Source organism: Capsicum annuum, chromosome 9, assembly GCF_002878395.1.
Source record: "Capsicum annuum cultivar UCD-10X-F1 chromosome 9, UCD10Xv1.1, whole genome shotgun sequence".
NCBI classification, from domain to species: domain Eukaryota; kingdom Viridiplantae; phylum Streptophyta; class Magnoliopsida; order Solanales; family Solanaceae; genus Capsicum; species Capsicum annuum.
Window position 1 is genome coordinate 96,192,614 of NC_061119.1, and position 25,147 is coordinate 96,217,760.

General features: G+C 33.4%; 1 non-coding gene across 1 annotated transcript; it reads left to right on the top strand.

Annotated features, from left to right (window-relative positions):
* The first annotated feature begins 1,268 nt into the window (after positions 1 to 1,268).
* LOC124887524 lies at positions 1,269 to 1,373 on the top strand. Its single transcript, XR_007045294.1, has one exon. It is a non-coding gene; the product is annotated as a small nucleolar RNA R71 (small nucleolar RNA).
* Positions 1,374 to 25,147: the final 23,774 nt, after the last annotated feature.

The window sequence follows — 25,147 nt, forward strand, 5'->3', positions numbered from 1 at the left end:
GCAAATTTAAACATTTCGGTGGTGCAAGGGATGGTGAATGCATTCGAGACTTCTTTCTTCAACCCCATTATGTTTGACATGATGTTACTATAATTCTGAGTTTCCTATATAGTTTAACAATCCCCAATGCATTTCTTGGAGACCAAGTCTTTCATGAATTTAGCATACCCCAACATTTTATGCAAAGTTTCTATCAATGGAGTGTTGATGGATGAGTTGCTAAATTTCCTTAGAAACTTATTGAACTTGGTATTGTAATCTTTCTTCTTGAGCCTTTATGGGAATAAGGTAGGAGATTTAATTTGTAGCAATGGGACAATTTGTTGTACATTCACTGTCGGATCATCACCCTTAGTCACACTACAAGGTTCTTTCCACTCACTCTTGTCTTCTACTTCCTTCGATTGCTCACCAATCACTTCACTGGGTTAGGAGCATCATCATTTAGATTATCTAAAAAATTCCTTTTAATATTTTCTTAAACATAATTTTCCTTTTAATCGGAGTTGTAACTAAGATCAACACTCTTCCTACCAAGAGATCAACCACTACTAGTGATGACAACCCATATGTAAGCATTATCTTATGGATTTACCACCGCGTCCATATGTTGTCCCACTTTTATCTAGCCTTAATTTTTGCTGATATTTGGCCTACTTTTGCCTTTAATTTCTTGATAGAGGTCAAATGGGATGTCACCATATGTTTTAAATTAGAAAAATAACTTTTCATTTCCATTACCATCTTATTGGTCCCTTCAACTTTGATTAATATTTGAGCCAAAACATCTTATTTTAGTACTTTTATCAGTCTTTCCAACCTTGATTCCCGACTTTGCCTTTGATAGGTGGGGTTGGAACCTCCTACATGGTTTAACAAAAACTTTATTTCTTAATCAAGTGACTCAATTTCCTCATCTTAATATACCTTAGTAATTTTGTAAGTAATGACATTGACCGCTTTAAGTGGTGACTATCACATGTTTATCAAGAAGGTCAAGTTGGGTCATTACATTGTCCATATTTTAATATCTTTACTCATCCCTTTTCCTTTTTGCTAGGATCAAAAAATATTTTGATGGAGCCCCAACTTCCACCTTGGCATCACTTGTATGCCAACCTCTAGATAGGTTCGGCACTTGATTTGACAAATTTGATGCAACCCCATAGGAAAACTTGACAAGAGACCCTTAAGATGCACTGTCAACCATAGTTTTATTTAATTGGTCTAATGACCTATATAATATTTTGAGTATAATATTCTCTGGCACTTTATGGTTTGGGCATTGCATGAGCTTGTCTTTAAACCTTTGACATTCTTCATACAAGGGCTCACCTCTAAGTTGAAAAAAAATTATGATCTCGTCCTTAGTTGCATCATTCTAAAAGAAGGGAAATATTTATCAAAAAAGGCCTCTATGAGCTCAACCCAAAATATGATAAAACCCGTGGGCAAAGAGCACAACCATAGAACCGTTTCTCCTATTAATGAGAGTGGGAATAGTCGCAATCAGATTGACTCTTGAGAATTATGAGCAATACCTAATAGGGATAATACATTAATAAAGTTTTTCAAATGGATATTGGCATCCGTATATGATTGACCCCTAAATAAACCTTTCATTTAAAGTAAATAGAGCATCACACTAGTTACATAAAATACTCAATTTCCCTCGATCAGAGTGATACGGGTGGAACTAGCATGCCCAGCATCACCAAGACAATCCATATCTATACTACGCCCATGAAATATTCCATCATTGCTCCCATGTTGCTCATGGTGATATGGATGCTATCATAGTCACCTAATAAAAAGACAAACAAAAATAAAGTAAACTAGCACACTATGGATAACCCGAAGTTACTAACAACGCTACACAAGTGAAAACTATGTTTCACTCTCCATCAATGATGCCATTTTTTATAATTCTCAACTTATATTTCAAATTCAATGTATGGAAGAAGTAGTCAATATAATACCCAAGTATAAGTCGGGGTCTAATCCACGATGAGTGCAAACTTAGAATTCACAGCTTATAATTGTTGAGAGCTAACTATATGTTGACCCATAATGCCAAATTAAACAATTAATGAACTCAATTAGGGGGTATGGTTTTAAGTGAACTTAAATACAACAAAAATTAACACTATTGTGAGATTAAAAAATTTAGAAGTGTTTACAAATGTTTACAAATTGATATAGGTCTTGGGGTTATGCCATCTTAGGTAGGATTCATGCACGTTTTATCAATAATTTTTCCAAGTATAGTTAAGGGTTTGGGGCAGGCTAGATTTAAGGTCATGGTGTTAATTTTTCAATGAAACACCATATCTCACTCATGGATTCTTTTGAAAACCTCATGGGCGCTTCCAATCTACAAATTTACTACCTTAATTACCACCCATATTTCTAAGATAATGCCATTGAATGAGATATCTCAAATAACACCCTTATTTCTATGATGATGCTACTCAATAAGCTAATTTAAATAATTTTTTTACAATTAGTCTTCACCCATATTCTCTTTTAAGGATGATATGGTATCCAAGACAATTGAGGTTTTCACCCACTATTAACAATTAAAACATAGAGTAAAAGCAAAATCCATCACAATTAACTATCTTATTTGACTAACAATCAACCCTTACACATAATTCACCACCTTATCAACATAACCCCAAGATATAGGCTTAGATACTTATGAAATTAAATGGAAGAAATATACCTAAGTTTGACTTCAACTTATCCATTGAAAGCAAAGTAAATATATTCTCCAAGCTTTAAATTCAATCAACCAAATCACAATCTCTCTTAGGAATATACAAAAAATTATTCGTAGATATTAAAATTTAGAAATTTGATGCTCAAAATGTGAAGTGTTGAGCCTTTTATATTTTGGGACTCAGCAACGTGAAATGACAAGTATGCCCTTAGAAGCATGCTCAATAGACAAGATCGCACCCTCTTTGTCGCAATCGCGACCCTTGTAATCACGACCTTTGCAATTATAGAGGTCATCTCACGATTGCCACACTCTAACATTGTTGATTGATTGTAATTGCAACACTCAAATTGTGATAGCAATATTTGAGGATCGTTTCTTAGAGCTTATCTTTAACCTTTATCAATCTTTTGGCCATTTCCCATCTTTTCCTGCTTTTCCTCAACTCTTTTTCATCAGATTTACTTGTAAGATCATAAATACTTAAAATTGGTGCATTTTATACAGAACTTGTCTCATATATTAAATTATTTCACCATAGTTTAAAATAATTTAGACGTAAATGAGTAGTAAATTTTTTACTCAATGATGCATCCTCATACTTAAAAGGGATATAATTGTTCCTACCATAATAGTTATTGTTGGTAAACAAATAGATGCTTAAAATTGTCTATGTGGATCAAGATGCGACTTTGTTTCTTTTATATTCTAGATTGAACAACTTATTGATTTGTCTTCGAACATAACTTGTAATATTTTAGATGTTGGCTTCACAAGGCTTGTATTAATAGTTTGTATATTATTGATACCTATTTATTATGTAAACTTGATTGTGAATGATGATCATTAGTTGTATGGTCGAATGATGAACTAAAGTTATACATTTGTTCATACAAATTTATACCACTCTTATTGCTATATGTTAACTATTGATTGATATTGATTATTGAATTTTTTTGTTAAATTCATATTCTTATTATGGTAATGGAAAATAGTTTTGGTGAGTGTTATTGTGATGATGGGAAATAGTTCCAGTATATGTTATTTTTTATGCAAAATAGTTCTTACAAACGGTATTGTGGTTATTTGTGAAATTCATATTTTTATAATGATGATGGGAAATGGTTTCTATGAGTATCGTTGTTATGATAAGAAATAGTTTTGTAGGTATATGGACCCTAGTCATACAAGTAATAATTATTGCACAAAAATAAGTCACCTTAGTATGTGTATATAAATTAGTGATAGTGATGTGATTTGTCATTGTACATTAATCATAGTGCATCCCTCGTAGTTCATGACTATTGTGCAAAAATATGACCCCTTAGCATGTGTTTACAGATTGAGGGGCTATTGTGAAATCTAGTATAGCTATGTGAGACTGATAAGATATGGAAGTTCTATGAAGCTTGTGTGGACATGATCTAAGTTTTGTGACATAATTTCAAATATGTCATTGTTAGATATTGACTTTATATGTCTACTTGATCAATGGTATGTTATATGGCTTCTTATAATAATATAGTTTTGTGATGTCTTGATCTGTCCGCTTTATAACGTGTATGTTGTATGATTGCTTATAACATTTGTGATGACTAGATGTGTCTAATTAAAGGCTTAATATCATATGACTTCTTATAATGGCATGATTCTATGATGACTTGATATGTCTACTTGATATCTTATATGTCATTATTTTTTAGAACTTGATATATCTATGAGTGACTTTTATCTAATTGTGATATTCCTTTTATTGGCAAAGTTGATGGATATCAAATGTGGCTGTGAACTACTTGAATTTTGTGTTGTTGTATAAAGATGAATTATATCAATATGTCCTAACTTATTGATTAAATCATTAATTATTTTCCCATTTTTAGAGGTTAAATAAATGTGCTATTATTTTGTTGATGGGTTTCTTGGGTTGTGAGTGACAAATCTATTATAAATCATGGATAATTTATAATTATAATTATTGTTGGTTGAAACTACTCAGTGGTAATTGTTGAATTTACAAAAAGTGAAGCAAAAGTCTTAGTTATAACTGTTAGGGTCTAAATCTAAATAAGAAAGGTAATCTTAAGCTTCAGAAATTTTCAGAAAGTTATGTAAGTGGTAAGAAATAAAGGTAAAAGGTGTTTGTGTGATATTTGTTGCTGAGTTTGTTGTTTCTTATATCGGGTTGATTAAACTAATCTTAGTTAGAAGATAATGCCTAATATTACATGTGGTGCATTGATACTATTGTAATATCTTTTTTGGGATGTAGGTGTGTTGCAGGTTCACTAAAGTTCCCTGCTTGAGGTTGTGGGAACTCATCATCAATATTTGCATATCTCATATTTTGATAAAAATTAGGTCTTTTGTTTTATTTTCCTTACACTGTATTAGAAGCTCTTATACGTATCTTGACAATGCCCATGGGAAGAGTTTTACTTCATCGGTTAAAAAGTTATAAATATTTTGAATGGTTTAATTAGGTTCATGAGTTTCTAGTTGCATTAACTAATTTAATAATGTTGTTTTAATATTTCTTCTTAAACTGACATGGTGGTAAAGGGTTCACCTATTTAGTTATATCAGAATAGGAGCCAACACAACCTCATAATAAGGGTTGTGATAGGATTGATTGTGTGGTGTTTGATTTCTTTGCAAAGATTATTACTTTGGTTATGCTAGGGATCACTTAAATTGTTTGGAAGGGTGTCGATAGCCATGTTTTAAAAGGGGATATATCATTTTTTTACGTAAGATAGATTGTAGGGAAGGGTTGTTTAGATTATCTAGCATATATTTATGGTACTAGTACTAAAATTCTTTCACTTGAGTTAGTTCTTATATTTAATGAGTTTTCAAGTGTATTCCCACCGATTTATATGGTTTTTCTACCTGATTATGATATTGAATCTAGTATTGATGTTTAGTTTGTCACTCACTCCATTTCTATCTTACCATATTGAATGGCATTGGTAGAGTTGATAGAGTTAGAGGAGTAGCTTCTAGATCTTTTTAGTAAGGGGTTTATCATGCCTTGTGTTTCTCTATGAGGTGATCTTGTCCTATTTTTGGATAAAAATAATGGCTCATTATATATGTGTACTGATTATGGGTAGCTGAATTAGGTGTCTATTAAGAATAAGTATCTGATGTCATGTATCGATGACTTATTTGACTAGCTTCAAGGTGCATCCATATTTTCTAAGATAGATTTAAGATAAGGCTACAATCAATTTAGTATTAGTGAAACATATGTTGCTAAGACCACCATTACTTGTTATTGCCTCTACGAGTTCTTGGTATGTCTTTTTGCATGACCAATGCACTAACGAAATTTATGGATTTCATGAACATAGTGTCCATGGACTATGTTAAATGATTTTTATTGTGTTCATCAATGACATTTTAGTCTATTAAAAGTGTAGGGAGGAACATAAACTACACTTGAGAGTTGTGTTCCAGACTTTATGGGATCTACAATTGTATGCCAAGTTCTCCATGTTTATGATCCAGCTTGTGTTTGTGGAATTCCTGGGGAAGATGGATTCTAAGGATGGGGTTATGATGGATCCAACAAAGATTGTGCTAGTTCATAATGGTTAGGGCCACTTCATATATTGAGGTTTGAAGTTTCATTGGATTTTTAGGTCAGTACAAACAGTTTATGAAGGGGTTTTCTTCAACTACATTGTCAACGACTTAATTGACTCAAAATAATATCCCTTATTTATTGTAAGTAATGGTAAGCATCATTGGTCAACTAACATAATAATTCACAAATCAACAAGTCAAACAAGTATAAAAGCGATCATACAAAAACTCATAAGCAATAATATTAAGTAGACACTCATCATGGATCACCATATAATTACAATTCACAAATTCTCTTTCACAGGCATTTACATTTAACCATGTTTTTCAACCATCCATCATCACATATATTCATTAAATTAGCACTCAATGCATATGAATGAATGCATTTACGCAAGAGGTGTGAATCATCTCTTATCCATCTCATCCTCATTATCATAACATACCATACTAGCATGGTACCTTACTCATTATCACAACATATCACATTATAAAGGTTTTGTACCCGACCTATCATCTTAACACCTAATTACAATGCAAGGAAATTTCAATGTAGTCATCAAATCATAACTTATGATAGAAAGCAATCTTATATGTTGAAATAAAAATAAGCACAAAGCAAAGAAAGTATAAGTGCTAAACAAATCCATAACCTATCTTAACTCCTTTGCTCAAAGTCACCTTTAAGATACATTTTTTCCTTTTTGTTCTCATTCAATTTGTTCTTGATCTACAATCCATAATCCACACATATTTCAATAATCATCCCTTTTAACTACTAGAAATCAAAAGTCATCTGTTTTGACCATAAATTACCCTATATCTTCTTAGGATTTTCTTATCATTTCAATCTTATGTATTTTTATTTAAAGTAGCATAAACAACCGTAATCCTTATTCCATTAGTGTTTTCTAACATCCTAGGATCATTAATTTCTAAATTTGTAAACATTAATATCATTTTTAATCAATAACCACAAACTAGGATTAAACCCAAAATCCCACCATTTATAAGTTTCTAGTGATTCTCCAATGTTAAATGAACTAATTGCATGTCTAGAACATAATTTCTTACCTCTAAAGATAAGCAATATTGAATTTTCTCTCAAAGTTGCCTTTCCCACAGCGTTAGTGTATTTTTTTTTTCAAAAATTTAGAAATGAAAATATTGTTTGAATTTTAAAAACTAGAATTTTACTATGCATTACCATTGTAGGAATTCACACCCTTTCATACGGCGGCCGCCACTACGATTTGAGCTACACCATAATGGTACCACTGCATTAGTTATTTTTTCCACTACAAAAGCGTTCCAAGGTAGAAATTCAAAAATCCTCTCCAGTTTTCCTAATTTTACAACAAAATCCACAAATTTTTACATTGCAAACCAATCCCTCTATAATAAATGCTATAACCGAAGTTCTATGACACCATTTTAGGAATCAAAAGTTTCTATGAATTTCTATATCCATTGGTATCTAATTATCACATACAAACCCATCATCACAAACCTTATTCACACTTTATTTTGTTCAACTACCATATCCTCAAAATTATACCAAATCTAGACTAGCCTTGAACTCTTAAAAATTTAACTAAGGGAAGTCTAGGTGCATTGTTCACTTCCTATTTCAGCATAACTATATTTTGGATCATTACATCAGTTAAAAATTTACAATTCATTCATCCCTGAATGACAATCAAAACAAAAGAGAACGTAGCATCTGAAAGAGAAATGTACCTAGATCAATGAACAAGTCCGGATACCGCTTACACATGTCTGATTTTGTCTCCCATGTTGATTCAACAATAGTATGATTCCTCTACTAAAACACAAAAATAAATTAATTTAAGTCCTTAATTTCCATACATCTCTAGCTAGGATATCAATCAATTCTTCTTCATAGGATAGATCCATATCAAATAGTTTTGGATCAAAACGAATGATATAATCATTACCTTTATGGTATTTCTGTAACATTGACACAATGAATATTAGGTGAACCCCAAATATACTAGGGTATAATGCAATTATTTAATCTACCGACCCTATATTCGACAATATCTCAAAGGTTTCTATTTTTCTTAGGCTTAACTTGCCTATCATGCCAAATTATTTAAACCCTATTGGGTGACACCTTCAAAAATACCTTCCTTCCTTTCTCAAGTTTATATATCTTATCTTTTTATCTATTTATTCCTTATGTCATCTTTGAGTGGCTATAAGCTTCTCCGTTATAAACCTTTCTTTCTTTATAAAGTCCTTAATCATGTCAGTGCCCCAAGGCCTCACCTAGAATGCATCTAACCACCCTACTGGGGAACCTATATTGCCTACCATATAATACCTTAAAAGGAGCCATGTTCATACTAGAGTGATAGCTATTGTTGTTGGAAAATTAATATAATGGTAAGTATTGATCCCATAGACCATTGATAGCCATAACACAAGCATGAAGCATGTGTTCAAGTCTATGGATAGTCCATTTTAATTGACCATCATTTTATGGGTGAAAAGTTATCCTCATTTCCAATCTAGAACCCAACTCATAAAAGAATCTTTCAAAAAAATAAAAATGAACTAAGTACCCTAGTATAACACAATAGATATTGGTACCACATCTAGAACAACAATTTCTCTTCGCATAAACCTCGGCAAACATGGTTGTATTATAATCAATTCTTACAGACTAAAGTGAGCCAGCATAGTCAATCTATAAGCAATGACCCAAACGTAATCATATTTATGAAAAAATTTTGGAATGTCAACCTTAAAGTCTATCACTGCTCGTTCCTACTTCTATTCTGCAATGGCGATTTGCTGAAAAGTGCCATTAGGCTTTCTATTTGACTTACTGGGAGATGTATTACCTAAAGTGTCTACAAATCGTATTGGAACCTAAATGCATGGAGTACTTGAAATTATGATCCTCCACTAAAATGGTTTGAATTAAGTTATTTACTCGAGGTACACACAAGCGACCTCTGATTCTCAAAGCCTTGTCATCATCTAGAATGGCTTTCTTCACTTTCCCTTGCAACATCTTTTATTTGAGGTTACTATGAATAAGTATTCCTACGTATGAAATCTCCTATCCGGTGATTCATACTTGAGTACATGACTTACAATGAATATTCTAGTGATAAGATAGCTTATGATGCATTAAGCATGTTCATATGAGTCACTTAAGGTAATACAAGCTAAGAGTTTTTGAATCCATCAAGTTTTAGTGTTCGATTTTGCAAGGGTCATATTTGAACAAGTGTAACTCGATGTTAATATGGTATTTTGGCTTTTTTAGACCCACCAAATTGTATATAATCTAATTAGCTTTCCAACGATACCAATGTCTCCTTAATCTAATACCTGAGCGGAAAGTTATGCCCTTTTTCGTGAGAGACAGTAAGCATGGGCGATTGGTTAGGCGCCACCCAACCCAAGCATAGGCTATTGGTTAGGCGCCGCCTAACTTAGCTTAGGCAATCACTTGGGCGCCGCCTAAATTAATTTCAGGTGCCAAAAACACTCCGTTTTGAGTTATTTTAAGGGTAATTTGGTCTTTTAACACTCCTTACACGTCCCTAAACTTAACCCTACAAAATATATAGCTTCTAAACATATTACGACCCTATTATCATCTCAAAGATCATCATCCAAGAGCACTAAAATATAAAAACAACTAGGGTTGCATAACAAAGCTTGAAGATTCAATTTCAAGGAAATTCCTCCGTCAATCATCAAGAATCTTCCTTCTAAGTTATTCATGAGTTGATTTATGAATACCTTTCATCCATAAAGCTCAAAAACCCTCTTTTTCATTATAAAGTATGATTTCTATATTGTTGGGTGTTGATGATCTTGTTGTTGTTATTGGGTGATTCCCAAAATGGAATCTTTATATGTTTTTATGAATTTATGATATCATATGAGTTGGAAACATGTAAAATTTGGTTGTTCATGATGTATAATTTGATGATTTCACCTATGCTTAAGATGTGAATGTAAGGTGTTTGGTAAAATGCCTAAGAAACTAGAAATCATGCAATATAGCTAAATTGTGACTAAGTGAAGGATCCATGATATGCCCCTATGTTCCAATGACTTCTATATTGATAATGTGCCTTGTAAATGTTGTTGGAATACTCATGAACTATTCTTATGAGATTATTCTATGTTTACTTACAAATCCTACTTATGAACAAGATGTATGATAACCATGCAATCCACATGAACTTCCATGCTATTGGTACGTATTGCCAATATGATTATGCAATGAACATGATATTAAGATTATACAAGTACTTCCATGTGATATGAAATCCTTTCTATGCAATACATTGTTGATAACCATGCTTAGTATGAGATCCCTACTTATGATATTATAAATTATGGACTCTACTCTTATGATCAAGTCAGTCATGTGTGTCAGTTTCCTTCCATCAAGTCCTGGGGGTACTTGTACCTGAAAACTATAGCTATGTGCCTAGATCCATGTCATGTTTCACGATATCCAAACTCAAGCTATGATTCTATAGACTTCAGTCAGTCATGTGACTCAGGAAAACCTCATGATCTTAGTCAGTTGTCAGATATTAGTAACATTCCGCCAGTCAACAAAATTCAGTAAGATTAAGTAATGCACAGTCAATTATTCATGTCCAGTCCCTCCAGATGGGAGTAGAGGTTAGAATCGAGTGAACCCAAGGATGGGAACTCCCCCTCCAGTTCAGGGTGTGATTCTTAGTAGTCATCCTTGTGTTCTAGAACTACGTAGCCAGCATAGGTTAAGACATCTTAACCTGTCAGATTAGGGTTAATGAGGTAGATTAACCTGTCAGTTTAGGGTTCTCACCATTCTCATTGAGTACCCGCCAGATAAGGGTCACTCACAGGCTGTCCTTACCTGTGGTACAGTATTGACACCCCTCCAGTCGGGGCAAATATTGGACCCCATCTTAGCCATAACGGCGTACATGGGGCATGTCGGTTAAACACTACTTCCCACACTTTCAGTATCAGTCTCAATAAAAGAACTCAGGGCGTTCTTTAGATATCAATATATACAAGATTGTCAGATACAGTCGTCCATGTTATCAGTTTCAATATTAGTCATGACAATTATCATTAAACCATGTATTAGCTTATAGGTCATGCTATCACGTATTCATGGTCCCAATTTCTATATATGCGTGTTTGCACTCCCACGTTCATATTATTCAGTTAGTGTTGTTCATGTATGAAGGCCTTTATGTTCATCCTACCTTCCTCGTATACTCAGTACTCCAATTGTACTGACACATTTGCGCTATGGTGGTTTCTTTTCATGTTACACCATAGGTTCCGAGAATAGAGCTCCAGCCCAGCATTAGCAGTAGCATTCCAGTCGAAGAGACACAGTGAGTCCTCATTGATTCGAGGACAATATGATTTGATTCATTTATTTATTTCTTCAGTTCAGTTTTATGGAGTTAGTTGGAGAAATGTTCCTTCAACTCCTTATTCAAATAGTTTAGAGGCTTTCCGATTTGTGTCCAGATTTATGTTCAGATTAAGTTGTTTTGGGTATTTTCACCCACATGCTTGTATTCAGTTGAACCTTATGGCCTTATAGTTCTATATATTCCACATTATTATATCATGATTTGCAGTATACAGGTATAGATATCAGTCATTGGTTAGCTTGTGGTCCCTCAAGATCATGAGCACTGTGTGGCATTCTGGTTCAGTGAATTAGGGTGTTACATGGACCTAGCCTCCAAGTGGTCCAACACCCTTCCTTTACTAGATTCCTTCAATCTTATAAAATCCTTAGCTAAGGACTATGCCTCTCTTGCTAATGGGCACCTAGACACCTCAATAAATTCTAAGCTCCCATTCTCATTCATTTTTGGCTTAGTGTATCGATAACAACATTAACTTCGCGAAGGTGTTATAAGATTGAGGTGTAATATTCCTTAATCAACTATATATATCTCTTTTTCATAAAATTTAATTATTTTTGGATGAAAACATGTAAGTTACAATGTTCTGTGACCACATCATGTTTCACCACCTATAGATAGTGTCTAAAAATTTTTAATACAAACACCACGACTGACAATTCCAAGTCATGTATAGTGTAGTTCTTCTCATAGGTTTACCTATCTTGAAGCATAAGCAATCACATTCTAATCCAGCATCAACACAGAACATAAAACCAAATGTTAGGCATCACAAAATATAGCAAATCCCATACCATTGGCAGGCAGGTCTAGCATTGGAGCTGAAGTCAACATTATTTTGATCTTTTGTACGCTATCCTCTTATTTTTTTATCCTATTCACTTAGTACTTCCTTATAATACAAGAGAGTTATGTTTGAAGTAATGACATCAAACCCTTAACAAACTAGCAATAATAACTGGCCAATAGCATAAAACTATAGATCTCTATCACGTTAGTTAGTCTAGCCTAATTTTTCATAGCCTTAAACTTTTGGGGTCCATCATAACCCCTTTTTTAGAAATCATGTGCTCCAAGAAGCACATCAAATAAAGCTAAATTCACACTTAGAGTACCTAGCATACAATTGTTTCTCTTTTAAAAACTTCAACATATTACATAAATGAGAGTAATGTTATTCTTTATTCTTAGAATAAATAAGTATATAATCAATAAAAACAATAATGACGGAATCCACAAAGGACTTAAAAACTCCATTCATCGTGCTTATGAATGTAGTTGGCGCATTGGTCAAGCTAAAAGACATAACCAGAAACTCGTAATGCTTGTAATATATTTGGAAAGTAGTGTTTGGGATGTCCTCTACCATAATTTTTAGTTATTACCTAACCTATAATTGATCTTACATATTACTTAGAAGTTTGTCAAATAGGTTTGCTATTATGGGAAAGGGTTACCTGTCACAAGGGGTCACCTTATTCAACTAGCGATAATCTATGCACATTCTTAGACTACCATTTTTTCACAAACAACACTGGTGTACCCCAAAGAGAGACACTTGGGTGAATAAATCCCTTATATAACAACTTTTGCAACTGTAAATTTAAGTCTCTTAATTTTTAAGGTCATATGTGATATGGAGGTAGAAATGGGTCTAGTCCCTATATTTATGTATAACAAATCAACTTCTCGATATAGAGAAATACCTAAAAAATCATTCAAAACACTTTTATGAAGTCACATACCGCTGGAATTTATATTATAGGATGAACTATAGATATATCTTTCATTAGGTGAGCAAAATGCACTACATCTCTTCCTTAACAAACTATAGATATATCATTCATTAGGTGAGCTAAAATGTACTACACCTCCTTCTTACTTATTTATTTACACAAATTATGGATAAAACTCTCAGATGATTAGGATTAAATGAAGTCTCCCACTCTTATTTTCCCCGATCAATACTATAGTAGTGATTTTCGCATAACAATTAAAATCCACATTGCAAGGGGATAAGTAACTAATTCAAAAAATAACACCAAATTACTTTGTATCTAAAATGACTCAGCCTAATAGGGTCTTAAAATACATGAACATTAAAGAACATATAGTTTGTACCTGATCAACATAGATAGACACCCCAATCAGTTCAGACACATACATAAGCGTATTAAGATATTCACTGTCTAAGTGCCAACCAAAAGTTACTTTCTTAGTCATATAAAAAGGTGCTTCCAAGATCAATTAATATATAATCCATACTATCATAGACAAGAATAGTACCTATTAGCACCACATCTAAAGCTATTGCCTCAAGATGAGCCAAAATAGCATATAAATGTGCCTTATCACCACCCTGGCTACCACCTTTGCAACATCTATCCCCATTATTTCAAAATTTTCCTACACCCTAGTTAGCATGGTTTTCCAGTACTAGCCTATCCACCAATCCAAAAATTCATTTCATTTTAACTACTAAGGATTAAAGTCATCTAATTTAGCTATAAATTCACTGATTTCATCATCTTATGGTATTATTATAATTTTAAACTTATCAATATTTATTTGAATTATCATAAACTACCATAATCCTAGTTTTTTTAATATTTTTTAAAACCATAGTATCATTAAATAATGAATTCCTTACATTCTATTTATTTTTTATTCATTGCCATAAAGTAGTGTTAAATCCCAAATCCAATTATAAATCTATTTTAGTGATTTTCTAAGGTTAAAAGAAGTAATTTTAAGTCTAGAACATAATTTCTTACCTATAAAATTTAACAACTCAGAATTTTCTCTGGACCCAGTGACCTTGTGCAGTTTTTGAAAATTAAAGAATTAAACTATTTTCTTGGTTTAAAATATGATATTTTACTATATATTACTACTACAGTTGTTTGCACTCTCTTACAAGGAGGTTGTCATTGCGGTTTGGGGTACGATTACAATGATGCGACTATACTGCTTATTTTTCTATTGTAGTAATTTGAGGATGAAACTCACGCCCCCTCCTATGTTTCTCATATCTTACAACACACTCCATAAATTTTAACATTGCAAACCAATCCTTCCTTGATATGTGCTATAACCAAAATTCTAGAACTCTATTTCTGGTGAAAAAGTTGCTTCTTATGACCATTTCTATCTAATTATCACATCCAAATCCACCACTACAACCACTATTGATACTAAATTTCATTCAAATATCATATCCTCAAAATTAAGCCAAAACTAGACCATCTGTAAACTCTTTAAAATTTAGCTAAGCTAAATCTAGGTATAATATTCAGCTCCTATTTTATAATAATGATATATTTGATTGTTACAATTACATATGCCTCCAAGCAACCTAAGGTTTGTTATAAGAACTACCTCACTCATGGATTTATATTGACACTCTTAGTCTTTGTGTTAATGTTTTTGAAGAACTATCTGTAAGGGGTTCATTTTGTGATCTTTACTAACCATTGTATCCTACATTATATTTTCGTCTGGAAAGACGTTAATTTAAGCCAGTGTAGGTAGTTGGAGTTTCTTAATGACTATGATATTTGGATTCTCTATAATATGAGCAAGTTAAAGGTAGTGGAAGGTGCCTTGAGTTTAAAGGTGGTGAGTATAGGGATTTTTCCTTTTAATTCAAGTGAGGAGAAACCTTTAACCTTATTTTTCTTATCCAAGATAGGTTCTTGTGTATTTGAAGACTATACTGATATTATATGAGTATATTCGAGCATAGTAGTTTGTAGATGAGAAGTTGAGGGTGATCTATGATAAGGTATTGAGTAGTGAGACGAGGAATATGACCTTATATCTAGAGGGTGTATTTAGGATCAAAGGTCATATTTGTCTATCTAAATTTAGAGATGTGGTTAGGTTAATTATCGAGAAGAACTATTATTCTAAATAACTTTTTATGGAAGTGAAATTTTATTAGGTCTCAAGGCAGCTTTACTGATGATGTATAATAAAGTGATGCTTTGTAGAATTTATGTCTTGTCTTTTAAACTATTAACAGGTGAAGTATGAACAATTTAGACTTAGTGGTTTGACTTAGAGACTTCCTATTCTATAGTGGAGGTAGAATTGGATACTATAGAACTGATGGTATACTTGTCATGTATATTAAGAGGTTCGATTTTATTTTAGATATCATTTATAGGTTTACCAAGTCTACTCACTATTTGCAAGTTTATAATTCCTCTATTTTAGAGAGGTTAGCTCAAATATACATTCAAGAGACAGTCTGTCTACATTGGGTGCCTATATCATTTATTTGTGATCATCTTACTTGGTTCATATCATGTTTTTTAAAGGTTGGTTCAAAGGTATTTGGATACGTGAGTTGAGGTTTGGCATATGTTCTCACCCTTATACTGGTGGTTAATCTGAGTTGACTATTAAGGTTTTGGAGAACATACTTAAGCCATATGTTATCAATTTTTCGGTCAGGTGGTTTAGTTCTTAGATTTGGTAAAGTTCATGTATAATAACACTATAATTGAAGTTTTTAGATGTCTTTATTTGATGCATTGTAGGTACGATGTATAGGTATTTAGTTGGGTTGTTTGATGCTTTTAATGTTAGACTGTGGGGAAATGATATGTTGTATAATCCTATGGATACGATATGAATAAATTAGGGAGGCACCATACAACTTAGAGAAAGTATAAGAGTTATATCAATTTATATGTATGAGACTTAGAGTTTTCAATAATGGATAGATTACTTCTTTTTACGATGCAAATGGAAAGAGTGATAAAATTTTGGAGGAGGGAAAGATTAGCCCTAGCTTTATTAGTACTTTTGAGATGCTTTAATGTGTTGTTTATATGGAATATGAATTAGTGTTTCCTTTATCCCTTATTGGTGTTCATCTAATGCTTTAAGTATGTATGATTAAGTAGTCTGTTTTGAGTAAGTCTTAGGTGCTTTACTTGAATTTGGTTCATCTAAATAGGACTAGCTTACGAGGAAGAAGTTGTGGTTATTCTATATAGATAGGTTAAAAAGTTGGGGTCTAAGAAGATTCCATTGTTAAAATATTAGGGGAGGCATTATCCAATTGAGGTGGTTATTTGAGAGATCAAGTTGGGTATACAAACAAGAGTCCATAAAGTACCTTCCATCCATTGACTTTTGAGATAAAAAGTCCATTTTAGCAGTGAATGATATAAAGATTCTCTAGGTAATTTACTTATTTTCATTCATTTATTGTTTCAACCATTCTTATAGCTTCTATTCAATTTTATGGGATTGGTTGTCGGGGAGTTTAGTTGGCTTTTTGATGAGATTTTTATTTATGATCTTTTGACTTGAAAGAGTATGACTTCAATCAACATTATTGGAAAACGCGATTGAAATTGAATTTTGATAGTTTTGTTAGCTTGAAAAGGTGGATTTGGGTTAGGGGACCTCTAATTCTAGTCCTTAAGCTTTTGGACTCACTCTGGGCGCTTGGTTTGGGATATAACTAATTTGATTAAGTGTTGACTTTGGTTAACATATTGTCAATATGACCTATGTTTGTCGTTTCATCAATTCCATTGTGTTTCTAATGTCATCTCCAATTTAGTAGTATATCCTATTAGCTTTTAAAAGACTCTGAATGAATCCCGATGGTCCATTTAGAGTCTTTATAGACTTATCTTTTTCTAGTTTTTTAGGTGTTCGTAAAGAGAACCTTTATTCTTTGTGTTCATAATGAGCCTTTCACATTTGCAATCCTTTAAAACTCAAACTTTGCAATCGCATGGGGATATCCTGATTGTGAACAAGAGGGTTGTTGGGTCTGGTTCAGTTTTCCTTTTATGTTTGTGAAGGCACCTATTGTGATCAGGTTGGGTCATGACACGACCCAAACTAGGGCCTTGTCGTAATAGGCATTCCAAGTCTATCAAGGACCAGGGACTATCCCCGTTACCCAACCCAACCTCTAAATGTGCATACCCTAAGTCAGCTAAATTTTGAACGTATAACAAGAAAGCATTTATTACAATTCTAGACTCAGAGATTAGTCTATAACCGTGACCGACCCAAATAAGTCCAACAATCTATTACCAACTATCAACCATAACCAAACCAATATAAAAACCAAGTTCTTTTCCATAACATAACAAAAGAGAATGGAACAACATAAATTCAGTCCAAGGTATTAGACCCAATACCAATGCTAATACTATGGTTGACACCAATACCGATACCGCCCATTCCAACCCATAGTAGTCACATAAAGCTTCTAACCAAAAGAAACACAATATCCAGTTAGGACATGCCACCAACCATAGCCAACACCAATATCCATAAAATAACCAAAGTATGTAAAGACATCCATGATATGAAATGGATCCTATCAGAATATGAAAGCTTACCACTTCAATCCAATAGCTAAACCCAAATACGATAACTAAGCAGGAGGAGTACGACCGATTCCTGCATTGCATGGGGATACAGCCATCGAAAGACAGGTTGGTGGGTGAATGCTAAGATGAACTCAAGATAAGGATAAATAATGAAATCCAGGAAAACCAAGTAAACCAACCATATACACACAACTATACATATACTTATGTATAACCATGCTAGGAAAGAGACTCGGGTTTAGCATTTATTCAAATAATAAACATGGGTATTCGTAGCTTAACCGTTGTAGAACCACCCACAGGCTATATTGGTCCAGAGTAACCCTCTAAATAGGCCATGATACGTATAGTCGCAAAATTTAGAGATACCATATGAGTAGGGGATTACCAAGTACCCTTCGCTCTCCATGATACATATATACAATGTACTTAAAGAATTCCCGTGTACCTACTAGTATCATAAATGGTCACATGAAAAACCCTAATGTCGACAAACATGAGTTTCCAGTATCCGTCCATTGGACTCACACTTTCACGGTTACCTATGAAACCCCACCATTATTTTCCAATTAAAACCAGTACCATCCTACAAAACCATTATTCCATTATTATTAACCAAGGATATAAGTAGTTGTATCGTAATATCGACTATATCTTTTAATAAATGTTCTTAGCCAACATTTTTATGTAAAGTGATTTCTATGTACCCATAGATTACATTATAAAGATAATTTGGAAGAATTCCGTGTAACCCACAAGTGTTTCATTAATATATTTGCTTGTAGGAATCCCTTGTACACCACAAGTTGTTCATTAAAAAGTTTACATGGGGGATTCCCTTGTACCCCACAATAACATTTACTTAACCATAAACATGGACACTAAACCTAACCATTTAAACATTCAAAACCATTTAAACTCTTTAGGGTTCCATTATCAAACCATACCATGCAGCAGTTCCATTAAAAAGTCCAACAATATAGTAAAAGCATTCTCATAGGTACTTTATCAAAAATGTTAGGGGCATAGTCTATCCAAAATGAATTCCAGTTACCAATTAGCCATTACCATGCAAAAAATTATCCAGACCACCATTAAAGTGTCACGACCCAAACTAGGGCCTGGCCGTGACGGACATCCCAAAATATGAAGACCCGGACGACCTACTCTATCTGGTAGTCATGCACAAAATTTATATAATAAAAGAAAATACAGAATTACGATCTAATATAGAAACATGGTCATACTCTAGATTATGTTTAACAATAAGGAATGAAATCTGAAAATCACTAACAACATCTGGAACAATCTGTGAAATCTCTACTATTTGAAAATTGAAAATATTCTGAAAACTGGGACAAAGCCCTCAGTAGACCAAAACTGTAATAGATGACATAATCTGAAAGGACAAGCCTTCTGGAATAGAAAAGGCTCATCACTGCACAATCTAATCCGCTGTCTAAATTATCTACTACTTATCTTGACCCCTAGATTGGGTCTCAGAACCTAAAAGGTAGGGGAGGGAGGTCAATACAGATGTACTGGTACGCAGATCAAATCTAAAATAATCATTTATATTCAACATATATGAGAGAAATTTAAAGAAGTTCATAAACATATCAATAGTAAGAAATCACATGGGCATTTTAAAAGACTCTATGAAAACATCTGAAATCTGTGACACTCTTTATCTTACTTCTGCTCTAGGTGGTGTACCCTACAATCTATAATCCCACGGGCTATATGGGATCTGCCATTAACTAGGCAGCCAAGCCCCTAACCCAAGTGTTCCGCAAGGGTCGGATTCTCTGAATCTACACGCCACACAGTCGTCGCCAGCATAAAAAAATAATCTACCCATACCCTAAGAGTTACTTGAACTCATGCCTTCCTCGGGTAACCACCTAACCCTCTTTATGCCTATTTTTAGTTCTTTAAACATGCATGCTATGAAAACATACTCTAAAATCTTTAACTCTATCATGGTATATACACATATATTGTATCGTCATACCATTGACTTGCAAGTCACATTCTCTGAGTCATTTATAGCAATTTATATCTCTATTTTCAAATCATGAAATTCAGGACCACCATAACAAAAATTTGTTCAAGGAACTCATGCTTTAAAATTCATGTAAAACTATGCAAGCAATTCTCTTTATGATCAACAATTTAACAAACAATGGTGGTTATGTCCAAAGTCTCCATCTTATGCAATTCTTCTCTTTAACACAAAACATAGTTATCTAAAGACACCCTCTCAATAATTCTAAATCAATGTTTCAAATACTATGACATTGAGAAAATATCTTTCAAATCACCGACATGCATTTCAATTCTTTTCTAACATGACCAAAATCTTTAATTTATCACAAGAGAGGGAGTCCATAATTTATGCTCTCAAACAATCTTAAACTTCAAATTTTATACATATACGTCTATAATGAAACTGAATTCTTAGTTGACTTGACTTTACTTGCTTCAAGGAGCTGATTCATGCTGAGAGTTTGGGATTTCCTTGAAGTGTTCATGATCTAATCATACATGTTGAATTGAGGAGTGATAACTTATGCAAGTATGAATCATGAGACAACTGTACTTAGATTGGATCAGGGTATTACACTGTCTGAGCTAAAATACTTGGGAAAATTTTGGATTATGTATTGAACTCTTATGAACTAAGTCATGACTAAATAGCTGAATCTGAAACATGATGCTTAGACTGAACTAGATTCACAATTTACATGAATGGAATAGATTATCTCTCAACACTCTTTCTAAAGAAGTTCCAGTAGCATTAGGGAGCAATGGATTTGGGCACAAATTACACCAGGCATCCAACTACGGAATCACAACATTGACACTACTCTATAGCACGGAATATAGACATGTAACTCATAAACTAGGATAGAATTACCAAACCTTAGGTAATGCAACTTATTACTTTCAAGGTTAGCCACACTTCTAAAATACTCACTTAACTATACTTTCCCCTTAAACACTACGCTCATTGATTCCACTTATTTTTCTTATATGGCCGCTGATATTTCCATCTACTAATGTCTAAACTGAACTAAATCCCCTCACCATCCCTCACCATCTTCAAGCCTAACTCAAAATTGTAGGACACACCACATAATAATGTAGTACTAGTTTGAATCATGAATTCAGTACACCCTGCATTTCACAATTCCTCATCTCATGCATAATTCTTATTGCCACTCCAGCAATCGCCTTCAATTTCACATTAGACATTCAAAAACACTCAAAGCATCCATTCGTATGTATACAAACATGACATTCAAGCCTATCTTCATACCCACATATGCACTTCTAAACAAACACTCATAAAGAATCTTTCTCAAATTCTCTAATACTTCTATCCATTACAACTTCCCAGCACTATTTAGATGATACACATAAAATATTCTCAACTAACAAAGCCATACACGAAACTTCACCTCAAAATTCTTTCAACTTATGGACTTACATAAAACAAGCACACAATAATTTTTCCCAAATATAACACATAAAACTTCAACTAACCTTGACATATATCAAAGACTTTACCTCAATCTTTCTCCATAATTACTACATTAACTCAAATAAGCACACAACCATCTTTCATCAACAAGAAATATTTACTCTTATCCATCTAGACAACTATTCATCATCACTATCTCGACCTAAGGGAAAAAGGTCACTGAAAAATTGGAATACCGGAATCCAAAAATTGAAGGGAGTACTAGTCGTCACTTGATACCCTATTAAGGCGTAAGGAATAGAGCACTCACGGCATGAACTCATTAACGAGATCTAATCTGAGGGCGTACCTGATATAAATATAAATTTTCACTGATCGTTAAGTGGATCATATATGCACACGAGTCATGAACTGCATGACCTGAATTTTTTTGGAATTCATAATTTACTAAAAGTGATTTTTACGGCTGAACAAACTGGGAACTCATCATACTAGGAACTAGGAGAGTACATGATTCTTTATCATATGCATGAACATGTTCTATGATCATGAAGCTGAAATATAAAGCATGAGTATGTATTGAAATAACTGAAGTAAACTGCTGAAATAAGAATAGATTGAGCATCGTTCTTTCTCATGGCAAATTCCACAACTTACTGGCATATCTATTAGCATCTGAAAACTTCACTTGGTTACTCGTTGCATCATCTCCCCCTTGTAAAGCCATTACTCTACGTCTGTGAAACACTATATACACTCTGGTATAAACTGAAATCACTTTACTCTAGAGTTGGGGATATAACAATACACATAAAACTAAACTTACCCTGTAAGGCGATATCTTCATGTATAACAACCAATGCTAATACCTCTTTCTAAGATTCAACCCTTAGGTTTCTATAGCCCCAAAAGTCATCATATAATAGCTTAAACATTCACCAACTTAGATTCTTCTAACACTAAATATGGATATCTCCAAACCTTTGACAGATCAAACCACTTCTGTCATAGTCTACCTGTATCATTCCTGCAAACTTATATTTCTAAACTATGAGAATCAAGATTATGCAAAAAAAAAAGGCTCAACATCATTAATCATAACTCCATAACTTAGCTATCAAGAACATCACATATTATCTAACTAGTCTTTCTTCCCCTAGCAACTCAGTACTTCTAAACACACAACATGAATGATCCTTGAAAATAATACAGCCCCATAGTACCTTGGGCGTACTTCTACATCATACTTACAACATCAGACTTGATTACGAATCAAATAAACTTAAGCTCTTGTATACACTGTTCAAGCCTACTAAATCACTTTCACATAACTAACACCCACCACAACAATCATTATATCCACCTTGATCACCATCTACTATTCCCACTTAGTGTCTAGATCAAGCTATGATGAACCACAACTTCACATAATTTCCTTACCTGCCAAACATCTGAAAACATTAATCCACCAATACTTCATAACAGCAAGGATCAATCACAATCCTATAATCTATCTTATTTAAAATCCATTAATACATCCTCCTTTTACACATCATTACTATCTACCCTTTTATACAACTAAACTTAGTTCATAGCTCTATAAGTCCCAACTAAACTCCCTCTTGCAACCTCAGGGGCATCTAAATTAACAACACTCATCCACCAAGTACCTTCATTAATAACCTATAATTTTCTTGCATGACAAACACCGCCAACAACTCTTTTCATACTTTAAGTAAACAACAATTCGCCTTAACTAATAACTCTTTCTCTACCTTAGCTTCTACTGAACTAACACACAGGGATGTATCACTTCATTATTAACTCAATCTCATACAAAAAGATTCGGCCATACTTATATTCAAAAAATTACCCTTACTACTTTTCTTGACATTATGCCACTAAATCCCTAGTCCCAACTAACACTAAATCCCCAATCCCAACCAACACAGGAACAAAAAGATGAACAACAAGTTGCTAGTGAATCAAAATAGGCCCCACACAACTTCACTAGACTTTGATTTTTTTTTGAACAAGAAAATGATATAAATGACAAGTCAGCTATGCTAGTGAATCGAAAGAGCCCCACACAGCTTCACTAGACTTTCGGTTTCAACAACACAATGATAACATGATTACAAGAGATAGAAACTTGACACACAATATTCAATGATCTAAGAATACACATCTTACCCTATATAAATAAAAATCTAAGTGAAACACTTTCCCCCATAGACTACTATACAATCCACACATGCTACTAGCTACCACATTAGTCTATCACTATAAAAGGGTAAATCATTCTCAAACATCAGTTATTAAACTAAATTATTTATTCACACAAAAGTCACCCTCACTCAGACTTCTAACTTTGTGACTTCATATCACCAGCTTCTTGGTCTAATCTCACTACCAATAGATCCTGACACAGACACTTTAACCTATACTACTACTCGGGTGGAAATACAGTTCCAATATTCTGCTATACCTTATTTCCTTTTATGCATGACATCTGCAACATAAATTTTTAAAAAAGTAGTAAATACCCTTAATACCGCAGGATGAAAAGCATGCTTTCATCAAAACCAAAATTTGCACTAGAATCAATCCACTCTGAAGCACCAGCGGACTCTTCTCAAGTCCTTGCAAAATTTTTAAAATCTTATATGACATAAATCAAAATGGACCGTACCATTTAAATTCTAATCTTCTGTCTTGATTCACTGCAATAATGAGACATGTCAGAGCCCATCAAAGAAAGAAAACAATTAGGATAACTTTACTTTCGTATGGGCAATACCATAACACGAATTAGAGTATGAAAGAGAAACATTCTAACTCTATAGTACGAACTAGAACATGAAGAGAGAGAAATATTCCTAAAAGCCTAGTATCCTCCTATTTATAATAGCCTCCTATTTATAAGTGTAGCATGCTACACACCCATAAATAAGACACTACTCGACACGATTTCACAGACACCCTGGGATCATAAATCGTGCTTCGATACCAAGTTTTTCATGACCTTAACTACAGCTTGGCCGTGATGGACATCCCAAACCATAAAGGCCCAAACGTCCTACTTTATCTAGTAGTCATGCACAACATTCATATAATAAAGGAAAATACAGAATTATGATCTAATATGGAAATATGGCCATACTCTGGATTAAGTTTAACAATAAGGAATGAAATCATAAAATCACTCACAATATCTGGAAAAGTCTTCAATATCTCTACTATATGAAAATCTAACAATTATCTAAAAAATTGGAACTAGGCCTCCAGTAAATCAAAACTATAATAAATGACATAATCTGAAAAGAAAGGCCTTCTGGAATAGAGAAGGCTCACCAATGCACAATTTGATCTGCTGTTTGAATTATCTGCTGCTTATCTAGATCCCTAGACTGGGCCTTAGAACAAGAGAGGTAGGGGATGGGGGTCAATATAGATGTACTGGTATACAGAGCAAATCCAAAATAGTCATTTATATTCAATATATATGAGAGCAATTTAAAGTAGTTCATAAACATATCAT